The sequence below is a fragment of the Maniola jurtina genome, chromosome 2 (genome assembly GCF_905333055.1).
Source record: "Maniola jurtina chromosome 2, ilManJurt1.1, whole genome shotgun sequence".
Lineage (NCBI taxonomy): Eukaryota > Metazoa > Arthropoda > Insecta > Lepidoptera > Nymphalidae > Maniola > Maniola jurtina.
Window position 1 is genome coordinate 1,574,130 of NC_060030.1, and position 12,608 is coordinate 1,586,737.

General features: G+C 37.7%; 1 protein-coding gene across 3 annotated transcripts in view; it reads right to left on the reverse strand.

The window, feature by feature from the left end:
* LOC123873415 (neuroglian) overlaps positions 1–12,608 on the reverse strand; it is a 59,540-nt gene that overhangs the window by 43,461 nt on the left and 3,471 nt on the right. The gene's annotated exons all lie outside the window — the stretch shown is intronic.

Below are 12,608 nucleotides of genomic sequence, written 5' to 3' on the forward strand. Positions count from 1 at the left end.
AGTAAGTCAGTCAGTTTTCTTTATATAAATTTAGATTTTTGTACAAATTATAATATAATTGGACAAGAAAACTCTTGTGTATTAGAGCGACAAAATTAGGGAAGATGATAAAACTTGAAATAGAGTAAGAGATATGATGCTAAGCTATTATCGTTTAGCTCAGAAAGCGCAATGGACTGCAAGCTTATACGTACAAGTAATTTAAGCCTTTCCAAGTAGGAAACCCCCAGGAGCGCGCCTGCGGAGGCTCTTAGTCTTAAGTAAGGAAGCGAAAAATGAAAGCATTTACCATACTCTATAGAACCTTCCATCAAAATAAGTATACCGCTTGAGGCTTGAAAGCGTTTCTTTTACATCCCTCCCAGGAGTTTCTGGCTATAATAGTGTCAAATTACACTTTTAAAGTAGGGCAAAGACATGAAAGAAATATTATGATCCTTTTATTGAAAACTTCAAGTTTACATATTCCTCTTTTGGTTTTATTGAGTTCATGTATTTAGAAGTAGTGCCCAAATTCCCCAACCGCGTATAACCCATATTCTGGTTTAGACATAACGACTTTTCTATTCGTACTATCTATACTCAGTTTTCCAGTATTTACTTTTTAGCATCAAAATTGTTATCTCGCTACATTTGAAATAACATTTCCAAAGTACCCAACAACGGGCGCTTTCTATTTCCATGCAAGTATAATTGTAGCGTAATTCAACGCTGAGTGAAAATAAGGTCATTCCACTAGACCTAGTCTAGACTAGAGCGAACTAGATTAGCTAAAGGCTGAAACTAACAGGAACTCGGATTCTTTTCCTAGTTTTTTAATTTGAAATGAAAATATAAGTTTGATACACCAATTATACACAAAAACATAAATATCAGAAAACTGTGAGTACAATAGGCGGCTGTATAATTATCGCTAAGCGAGAATTTAATTTAAAGCGTTCTTTTTCTTTTATTCAAAGAGCCTTTTTCATTTATTTAAAGAGTGTCTTTTTCTTTTACTTAGAAAGCGCCTTTTTCTTTTATTTTAAAAGCTTATTTTTATTCACATACCAAAGCTGATCTAATCTAATGAGATCTAATTGTTCTTGTAGAGTAATTGAGCTGTACTTAGATAATCTAAAAAATTTATGAAAATTAACTTACACAAAACCCCGACCACCTATCAGCAGGCTGGCTAATCGGATTATAACATCGATTCTAATGATTTTCTCGAAACTTTTAGAGTATCTGCATCTTTTTCTTTTTAACATTGCTAAAAATGATGGGAAATGAATTTTAAATTTAAAGACTCTTAAGTGCACACTAATTTAAACAAAAGGCTTACGACTGGCACCTAAAGTCACGAGTTTGACAGTCCTAAATTAAATTAGGTTTGTCTGTCCTTTTCTTATCACATTGGTAAGAAAAAGATGCAAATACTGTAAAATTTTGTTGCGCTTAGAATCAGTACCAATAACCGATATCTTGATTATTTAAGTCTGAAGTACCTACCTACCAAAAAACGCTGACGTTACAAATAAGTTTCTAGTAGAATCAATGACTTCTAGTATACATAGAAGTCATTGAGTAGAATACATAACCAAAGGTGCATGTTATATTCAAAGACCTTGAAATATCTGATCAAGGGTTCCTCGGGAAAAGCTAAAGTGGCATAAAATATGTCACACACATCAAAATATTTGTGTCACTTAGCGAAATTAATGAAACAATGTCACACATCAATGGAGTTAATATCCTCTGGGTCAGGTCGGCCCTGACCTTTGTAACGACACTGTAATAGTTGCGTATGACATCACTCATCTCGTCATCCTGTCACGGACTCCTGACACAATCGTATTGATACTGGTTAATACTTATTACATTACAATGGAATGATTTTCTTGAGTTTCTTTTAATTACAAAGATATGCGTACGTGTTTTATCACCTTTATAACGAGGAGTGCTCTGAAGAGCTGTTTGACCTCATTCCACCCTCCTTCTTCTACAACCGCACAGAACGCAACCGCAAGCAATTTCACCCTCACCTGGGTGACTGGTGCTCATCGACCGCCTTTTGTGCCAGATCCTTTTTTCCACGCACATGCAAACTGTGGGATCAACTCCCATCGGCGGTGTTCCCACTAGATTACAACATGGGGTTATTCAAGGGGCGGACCAACAAATTCCTGAAAGGCCGGCAACGCATCGGCGCGGCGGTACCTCTGGAGCTGCAAATGTTCATGGATGGCGGTAATCACTTAACACCAGGTGACCTGCCTGCTCGTTATTTTTTATTTTAAAAAAATGCAGTCTTTTTAGGGTTCCGTACCTCTAAAGAAAACAAGGAACTTTTATAGTATCACTTAGTTGTCTGTTAAGAAAACCTATAGGGTACAGTATGTTTATTTAGAAGTTTTAAAAAACAAACAAAAAAAAAACAAAAAATATTTATTTCGGTATAAAACAAGTTTACATATAGCATATTTTAAAAGCTACAAATTGGCGAACAGGGAACGTTGCAAAGTTTTTGGTCTCTCGTGTCCCAAGTAGGTAATTACTATGTCTAATTTACTGAAAGTTTTAATAACTTCCAGCACGAATAGCAAGGATGTTCTAATTAAAAATTCAGAGCCACTATATAAAATACATTTGGCACGTGAAAATTATCTGAGCGCAATTTTTATTCACATTTCGCAGGTAAAACTATGAGTTATAGAAGAGAAAGAAAAAACCGGTCAAATGCGGCCAAAGGTTACGTAACATCGCACAAGAAATAACGCATTTTCATTTTCTTGAATTTTCATGGCGGCCATTTTGAAATTTTCAATATTGGTTGTTGTAGCGGCAATAGAAATACGCATTCTGTGAAAATTTCCACTCTGTACCTATTACCGTTCAGGAGGTACAGCCCGCTGACAGACGGACGGACGGACAGCGGAGTAGTAATAGGGTCCCGTTGGCACCCATCGGGTACGGAACCCTAATATCTTACCTCTATTTAAACTAAAATCAACAGGTACATACCTAATTTGGATTAGTTTGTACTCTGTAGTTACTAGGGGCATTTTACGCCGTCTGATTTGCCTGAGGCTCGCTAACATGGCGTAAAGGGGCGAGTCATAACATCCTTAATTATACCGACCTGCGATCGTACATAGCCCGCAGGTTTTCTCATTCAAAAAGGAACCCCATAAAGATTAATACCTTTTGTAGATAGCCCTTTTTTATCTCTCGTGGTGAAAAGTGTGGGATCGAGTCCTAGAATTTTTCATTTCATAAAACATCCCTAGAATGTTACATCATGGAAGAAAGTAAATGAGTTATGATAGAACTAATTTGTAAGGTAGAAAATCGTGGGGGTTACACCCCGAAGAGGATTGTAGCGTCGAAGCAATTAAAAAAACCTTCCGGGTGTTGTTAGGTGTAGTTATTCACCCTGTGGTCTTATAAGTGGGAGCTCTCGGGTTCGAATTCCGGTAGAGGCAACTCCAGAATTTGTTACTTCTAAATTAGCTCTGGTCCAGTCAGTTAGGACACTCTATTCTACAGGCAAAGGAGTCATGATTGAGCATTCCAGTACGATTTCACGTAAAAACCGAGATGGGTTTAGTGAAATTGCCGAACCCCTTCCAGGTTAGCCCGCTTCCATCTTAGACTGCATCGTCACTTACCACCAGGTGAGATCGCAGTCAATGGTCAACTTATCAAGTATCTTATCATGGATCTGCGCCGAATGTTCTTCCAATTTTAAAGACAAGCATTGAATTTACTGCATTCAACAGCTATGATAACTTTAACAACCCAACAATTTATCTCTATAGCCATTTTATCATCTCTCATTCATCATCCATTTATATTTCGTTTAAGTATCTATGTTAGATCAATTTCAGATATAGAAAGCATTCCTATTCTATATCATTTTCGATTTACTTTGGGCATACTTCCAACTACTCCAAAATTTTAAAATGAAGTTATTTGAATTTTCTTATCTTTTTAAGTAAAGTTAAGTTAATACGATTTTTTTGTGTTAAGTTATAAAATATAAATCATCATCTTCGTAACGTGTTACTCATAATATTTGACAGGTGTTTTTATACAAAGCGATTAAGCGTTAGATATGTACCGAAAAGCAAACTTGGTTGAAAATGAATAGATTCAAAAATTCAATTAGAACAAAAAGTTAATTTTTATGTAATGTATTAAAGACAATCACTTTTGGTGGTTTTTTCATAAATAATTTATATGATGTTCAAGCAATTAATTATAAGGTACACTTAAACATGTTGCACAGAATGCAGGTCTTAGGTAATGCATGAGGTATTTAAAGCAGAAAAACCAGAGCTATAAATATACCAGATATGCAGCGGATGCCATGCGTAATGGTTGTTGCGTTTGATATCAAACCAAGTTCACATTCATCAACTAAATATCGCGTTATATTAATTTTCGTTCTTCACATACTATGAGACCTTTTAACAAGTTAGTTTTAGTTTGCCAATGGTCCTATACTGTCTTAGCTTAGCGGTTAATCAATGAGAAAACATCCCGGAGTCCTTGGTCCGGACTCAGTGATATTCATGAGATGTTTCCGTCTGATGACATAACCAATTATGGCGACAATATATCAGAAAATTATAATAATGACTAATAAGTCCAGTTTAGTAGAGCAAGTGATGAGCATGACCTATAGTTACGTATGCCTTTGTAGTAGAACCATTACAGACTACGTGATTTTTATAACCATACTAGCCGATGCCTACGACTTTATTCACGGGCACGAGGTCGCAAGCATCGGCTAGTATGGGTATCTATGGAGATATAGGTTTATAAATTCCGTGGGAACTCATTGATTTTCCGGGATAAAAAGTAGGCTATGTGTATTAATCCAGGGTATAATCTATCTCCGTTCCAAATTTAAGCCAAATCTGTCCAGTAGTTTTCGAGTGAAAGAATTACAAACATCCATACAAGATTGGAGACGACCCAAGGTCCCAAACATAAATCACAAAGACCGTAAAAGGAAGTGCGAGCAAAAATACGTGCAATATATAGAATGCAGGCGCATACGTTACGTGTTTAGCGCTTGACGCTTCCAAATAACGATTTTGCATCAAACGATTCTCGGAACACAACCTGTATCGAATGAGGTCATCGAGGCGAGGCTGCACTGTTTCACCAGCCATACCGATCGAAACCATGACTTTCAATGTTTACAATGACAAACGTAATGAAAAGCTATTATTGAACCTAATTTCAAACTTTCTTCAGGTTCGTGCAGCTTTTGCCCGCGAATTCATCCCCACAGATTTACGTTTTTAAAAACTGGCCAAGTGCGAGACAGACTCGCGCACTGAGGGTTCCGTACTCGGGTATTTTTCCGACATTTTGCACGAAAAATCAATCATCAAATTTTTTTTTGATGATTGGATTTATATAGGTTTTTAAACATTCCGTGAGAACTAAATTAATGATTTTCCGTAATAAAAAGTAACTTATGATGACCGGTCCAGATGCAAGCAATCTGTGCCAAACGTCAAGATCTGTTCAGTGGTTGAACTGTAACACGACAATCATGACACGCAGATTCCTAAAATCTGGAGCATGCTAGGACGAAAACAATTCTAGATTTTTTTATATCTTAAAAGATTATTCGCTAGGCGAATATGACTCTCTGTATGGTGTAAAGATTCTGCTAGATTGTCTTATGCATAACTAATCCAGTCCGTACAATTTAATTAGAATAGGTTTAGCATCAAGAGCTATATTAATCCATTCCACGAGCAGGACTTAATTACTCGTATCACATTGGCAGGCAGGTATTTGCACCTAGATGTGGAGACTTCATTAACTCGCTGTCCCCAATGCACGTGACCAGGGGGTGCAAATACGTGGCCCGCATTCACAAATGCCCCAAACTACTCCTGTGGAGTGTGGAGTATATTGGAAATGCATACCAAGAAGTAGTCAAGGATATACCCACTACATATATTTAGTGGTAGCTACTTGTAAGATCTCGTACGATATTTGGTGACACAATAGGGATGATGACTACTGGTCAAATTAGTGACTTTTTATCAAACGTCAAAACGCTTGCTTAGTAAGGAAGCTTGTATGAAATTAACAGATGTAACGTCATAAATATTGACATAATTTGGCGTACTTTTTTAGTTAAATCGATAATTAAAAATGGTTAGCAAACTCAAAACTAACAGCGGAATTGGATTTTACGAATTTTGATAGACGCTCTATTTAATAATTCCTAACAAATACTTTATTTTTGACATAGTCATCATCCCAATTGAAACTCGCCATCCTAGCACCTTGTCTTTCGCCGCTGGATTCAGTCGACCAAGACCGTGACGTGTGGAGGTCCCTACAAGACACCTATGTTCAGCAGTGGACCTCTATCGGTTGATGATGGTCAATTGATTTAGTATAGGCAAACGAGGTGCCTAGTACCTTGTATACCTGAAGGTAGACTTTTTTATGACATGTACATGCGGCTATTTGATTTGCTCTCCGGGTCTATTTCAGTAGAGGATACATTTAATTATAATTACACCGCGACCTGGCAGTACAGGGCACGAGGGAATTTTACGACGACGACGGGAGCGTATGTTGCAATATAGTGTGGAAAGGTTTTTAATGCGGCAGGGCAGATGGGAGGTATCTGGTTATTTAGTACGCAGCTCTAAAAAATTCAAAGAATGAAAAATCTGGAGCTCTGAAAATTCATGATTGCCTGGTGCTTACCATTTTTCTGAGTAAAATTGTTTTAAATTATGGATTAATTGCAATCTTCGTAAATGGGGTCAGATATTGTAAACCTACTTCACAAGCGTTCTTGAAACGATTTTTCCATATTGTGCTGATAATAATTAATGTTCTGGTAACCACTGGTTATATATAGCAGAAATAAATCCTTAAAAAAGTTAAAGGGCACTCAATAATTTTAATAAATATTAAGTACAAAATATCCAACCAATCCCTTCAAAAATGAACGATGATATTGCTATAAACTTACGAGAGATAATCTTATCTGGTGACAGAAGAGCTGGCTCATTTTTTGCGCAAAGGATCAATCTGGTTGATCAGCGCGGAAATACAGCCAGTATTCACGCGGGCATGATTTGTACAGTAGTTAGATAAGACTAGTTTTAAGTTATATTACGACGATTAAAAAACCTAAATGCAATACCACGAGAACAAAGGCAGTTGCGCAGCGGAGGGAATTTCGGTTGACAGATTCAAAGAGAAACTGTTCAACATAGTTCTGAATGGGACTGATTGCGACAAAGGACTGTAGGACGCCGTAATACTGCAACTGCAACGTAGTCCTGCAGTAAGAACACTGTCAGTCCGGAAACCATTGTGTCAACTGTCGTGACGACATTGTGTGATAACTTGCTGCTTTAGATCGCTATAAAAACTCACTGTTTGCTTTTGCTTTATTTTTTATTCCGATACAAGTTAGCCCTTGACCTGTGCCTTTGACTGCAATCTCACCTGGTGGTAAGTGACGATGCATTCTAAGACGAAAGCGGGCTAAACTTTATATTTTTTTGATAAGCACTGCATTAAAAGAATAATAATAATTAAATGCGAGAAGTGTTGATATTTTTGAAAAAAAAAACTATTAAAAAAAGGATATAGGCTATTAATGTTTCTGTAGAGAAAAATATTTTTAAAGTGGCTTGCCGCTTTTATCTTTAAAATGAAAATTGACAGATTTTTTCAGCTGCGTGAATGGAAACCGCTGCATGCATGAATCTTTTTCATAAAATAAAATGTGAAAAGTTGTTCACATTGTCAGGCTCGCAGCTATGCTAAAAAAACAAAATCGAATAGAATTTTCCACACGGAACAAATCTCAAAGTTCCAGCAGTCAGCGCTGAAGTGCGCTGAATAGAAAACGCGCGATTAAACTTGCGTGCATAAAACTGCAGGATAAAACCCTCGTGTGGAGAGCGGCGGGTTTGCACAGGGAACAGACGAGTTATCCTGCATTGCGCCGCTTTAAATGTTAATTAAACACTTGAACCTCAACAATCGAGCCTCACTACTGGCATGGTTTAAAACTGGCTTCCACTGCCTAGTGTAAAAGAAAATATAGTCGTTTCTTTCGGCAAAACACCCTGTGCTAAAGGGGCTGGGTCATGAAGATGTGATAGATTGGTGGTATCGACTCTTATATCAAACATTCTTGGCGGTTTTGCTTCGAGAGAAGATTCACAGAAGATGTGACTACTAACTACTCCAGCTATGAATCTCGATTCGAATGCTAATAGGCATCAATCAGTTCATCTTCAGCTATATTCCCAAAGAAAGATTTATGTATAGTCTTGGTAACATAAGGAATCAGCTACAGTCAGCGACTGAAATGGGTAATATCCCTACACCTCAAACTTTGTGGATCCCTCCCACGTCGCGTCCTCTAAACGGTCCTTAAGAGGTCCCTTAACAAATTCAAAGGATCCAATTAGACAAGAAAATTAAATCAAGTAGTCTCCTTGGAATCTTGGCGGTTCATAACTGCCAATTGGTCATTTCCATTTCATTGCTCCGCGAGACGGTGAACAATAATAGAAAATTAGCTCTTAGACGGACTCTCATACTGAAATCGAACACGGTTATGATTTGATTAATAAGGTCAAACGTAAACTATACAGCCAGTTCCTTCGTCTCGGAAGACTATTGTCCACCCACTCTTTGTACTGATTTTTTACTTACAATCGGATGAGAAAGTTGTACCTAGTGACCACACTTATCTTAGCTGTCATTTCTCTTCATATAAAGAGTAAAACACATGTACTAACGGTAATGGCATCACTAGTAAACTCATGAAACTAGGAATCAGCTTAGCTTGTTGTTGTGAAAAAAAATTCCCATCACGCGAATTCTTTTCATTACACGTACCTTCAGTAGGTATATGTGTACTGCAAAGAATTCGTGCGAAGACCATAGACTTATTATATTACTATGTGCGAAGACGCGTTTTCTTAGCTATGAACTTACGAGTACATAAGAAAAACTTTAGCCGCGACAAATAAGTTACTAGTCAGTTGATGGGCTGGCTACTAATAGTGAGACCACAAGGGCAGTATAACCTGGCAAAAATCAAGCTTTTCGGCAAAGAAAAGTTTAAAACAATTTGGATCAGCTTTGGCATGCGAATTTCAAACGTCTGCTACATGGAAACGGCTATTTTGAATTAAAACAAATACTGGACGTCGACGAGGCTCCTTCAGTCTGCACGATAATTTTGTTCAAATAGAAAACTGCTTTGCGAATCGTTAAAAAGTTCGTCCTCATTCAGAATATGTACCTGTTAGGTAGTGATCCTGTGAATTTTTCCGATGCACTTATAATTGCCGGCTTGGTTGCTGCGCTCTCTATCAATCTCTACAGCTCTTCAACTATCTGGTTCAAGGATCTGGTAGATCGCATCTATATTGCATCTATGAGAATATTCTTGATTTATGATATACTAGCTGATGCCCGCGACTTCATTCGCGTGGATATACGTTTTTTTTAAAATCCAGTAGGAACTTAACTTTCCGGCATATTAATTTGGGAATCAAAAAACCACTAAACGATTACAATTTGTAAGTTGGATGCCTATGTATGGAAATTAATGGAATCTTTAGTTATTTTGGGCAGGGCGACGGGCAATAACCGGTCTTCATACAAAGAAAAACTGAATCTGAATTAAATAAGGCAATGCAAGTTAACCGAATTATTAAGCCGGTATATTTTTTGCCGACTACGAGTATGTTTACATAACGGAGGTGCTCGAGGAAAACATAGCCCGGCGAACCGGGGAGGAGGGGTAAGGTTCAACACCCTCTTTATCAATACGTATAAATCTACATAAAATGTAACCTTGAGTGTAAGTTTGCGAAAATAAATTGGATCCCTTGGGTTCGAGCTAAATATGATTATATTATATATTGGAAAATGAAAATCGTCCCTCGTGGACAATCTCTGCAGTCTACACGAACAGTAATGGTGATATCAGACGGTTCATTTGGTGTGTCCTTCTGATTCATTGTATGTTCAAATGTTTCATTTCGAGTGAAAGATGAAAGAGCCGAATGAAAGACAGAAATGAACTAAAAATGAACCGTCTGATATCACCATAAACGATTACACTAAATGACTTCAATGTACTACACACATACAAGGAATGAGGGCGGGTTTTTCGAAATTCTCACGGGATAGGAAATAAAGCGGATTTATATTTTCGCCGAGCGATGTCGCGGGGGCGGGTGGTTTAAATATAAAAGGAAAAGCTGACTGACTGATCTATCAACGCACAACTCAAACTACTGCACTGATCGGGCTGAAATTTGGCATGCAAATAGATATTATAACGTAGACATCCGCTAAGAAAGGATTTTTGTGAATTCACCCCCTTAGAAGGTAAAATAGGGGTTTATAAATGGTGTAGTTAGTCCACGCGGACGAAGTAACGAGTACAAGTTAGTTATCAATACTACAATAATATAATAACTTACACTGGAGGTGCTGATAGGGCTCAATTGCAATAAACAACATAGGTATAGAAAACGTCTGAGCTTCAGGCATGGGATTCGCATTCCAGGAAGACATCTTCCGAATTTTGCAATAAAAATTCATGTCCTCGATTGATATTTACAATTCATAACGCGCTCGCTGCGAAGGAAAATTCCAACCAAAACTGCATAACATATTTCTCTGGAGAGAAATTCCCGGTAAAATATAATGCAGCATTGGAGCATCGTAGTAAGCTTATGCCCCATAAAATTCATATCTGCTTTCAGCTCCGGTAGATAAATGAAACTATATTCCTAAACTAAAATGACGAAATTAAAAATAAAGTTCTCGTTTTCGGCAAAGAACCCGGAAAAGGCTTATTTTATTTATCGAGAAAAGCCAACAGTTGATGTATTAAGTGGCACACATGGGCGTTGCAATTTTATCAAAGCATTTATTCAAAATAGGTGGTACCATTGTACACATTTTGATTGCCAATGGTTGAATTTGTAAGGTTGATGAAACTACGTAATACCCGGGTCTAAAAAGAGATAATGGAGATAGATAATATCCTGGATTAGCACATAGGCTACTTTTTATCCCGGAAAATCAAAGAGTTCCCACGGGATTTCTAAAAACCTAAATCCACGCGGGCGAAGCTGCGGGCATCAGCTAGTCCTAATATAAAACACAAAAATTGTTTCTACCTTAATAGACTTTGAATCCATCCAACCGCTGTGCTCCAAACCGGTTGCATTAAAAGGCAATAATGCAAAAATGGTTTTAGACCACTAAATCAATGCATTAGGCACATTCTTTTTTTAGCGTACCTAGTAGCACATGCCCGCTATCCGCTAGTTTCATAGGTACTCGTATATGAAAGCATAAAAAACCTAACGGTAACAGTGTCGAAAAATCACGTTTGCTATCCAATCTCTCGTATGTCCGATATCATACCGGTTCAGGATTCAATCTCGAGCCATTAACGAAATTGCGATTGCTTTATTACCGGAAATACGCGTCTGGCTGATCCGGGCGCAATAGTGGACATCGATTTTTCACCCGGGGATAGAATGTCATGTTTGGTTCGCTAATGGATTTATGAAATGGGCACTCTGCTTTACTTCATCATAACTACAGTTCATGAAGAGCTTTTTCACTCGTCAGCATTTATGGAATATTATATTACTAGCTGATGCCCGCGACTTTGTTCGCGTAGATATAGGTTTTTTAAAAATCTCATTGATTTTCCGGGATAAAAAGTTAATCCTATGTGTCAATCCAGTATATAATCTATCTCCATTCCCAGCCAAATCCGTCCAGTAGTTTTTACAAACATACATACATACAATACAATACAAAACTTTTGCCTTTATAATATTATAGTGTTATGAGCATATTTATGAATTTACTAGCTTATACTCGCAACTTCGTTAACGTAGACTCCACAAAATTCAAACCCCTGTTTTTCCCTTTAGGGATTGAATTTTGAAAAATCTTTTCTTAGCGGATGTCTTCGTCATAAAAGCTATATCTGCATGCCAAATTTCAGCCTGATCAGTCCAGTAGTTAGAGCTGTGGGTTTAGCGATCTGTCAGTCAGTCGGCTTTTCCTTTTATATACAGAAGAAGACTACAGACCAGCCTAGGTATGCAAAACAGTGAACATCGATTATTCTAGTCCAGCCACATTGTTTGGTTAGCTGATGGATTTCGGCATTGAACCGTCTGCGTAAAGTGGGCATCTGTATAGTAGAGCATGTAAACAAAAATATCGACCAAAAAAACCGGCCAAGTACGAATCGGACTCGACACGAAGGGTTCTGCGTACCATCTAACAAGATTATGAAAAGTGCCCGGCAGGAAATATTGCATATCAAACATTAGAAAGAGATAACGGTTTCGTAGAGCGTTGTCTCTATCGTTGACACAACAAAACGTCACATAGGTATGAGTGACGGAGATAACGAAGCTGAATTCTCTTTCTAAAGTTCGATGTACAATATTTCGTGCCAGGCACTGTACTTTTTTTTTACACATAACCCTTCTTTGGGCTTCACCGCAGTCCGGTAAAAAGCCAAGCCCAGCCAAAGCCATGTTATCTAATGCTTATTA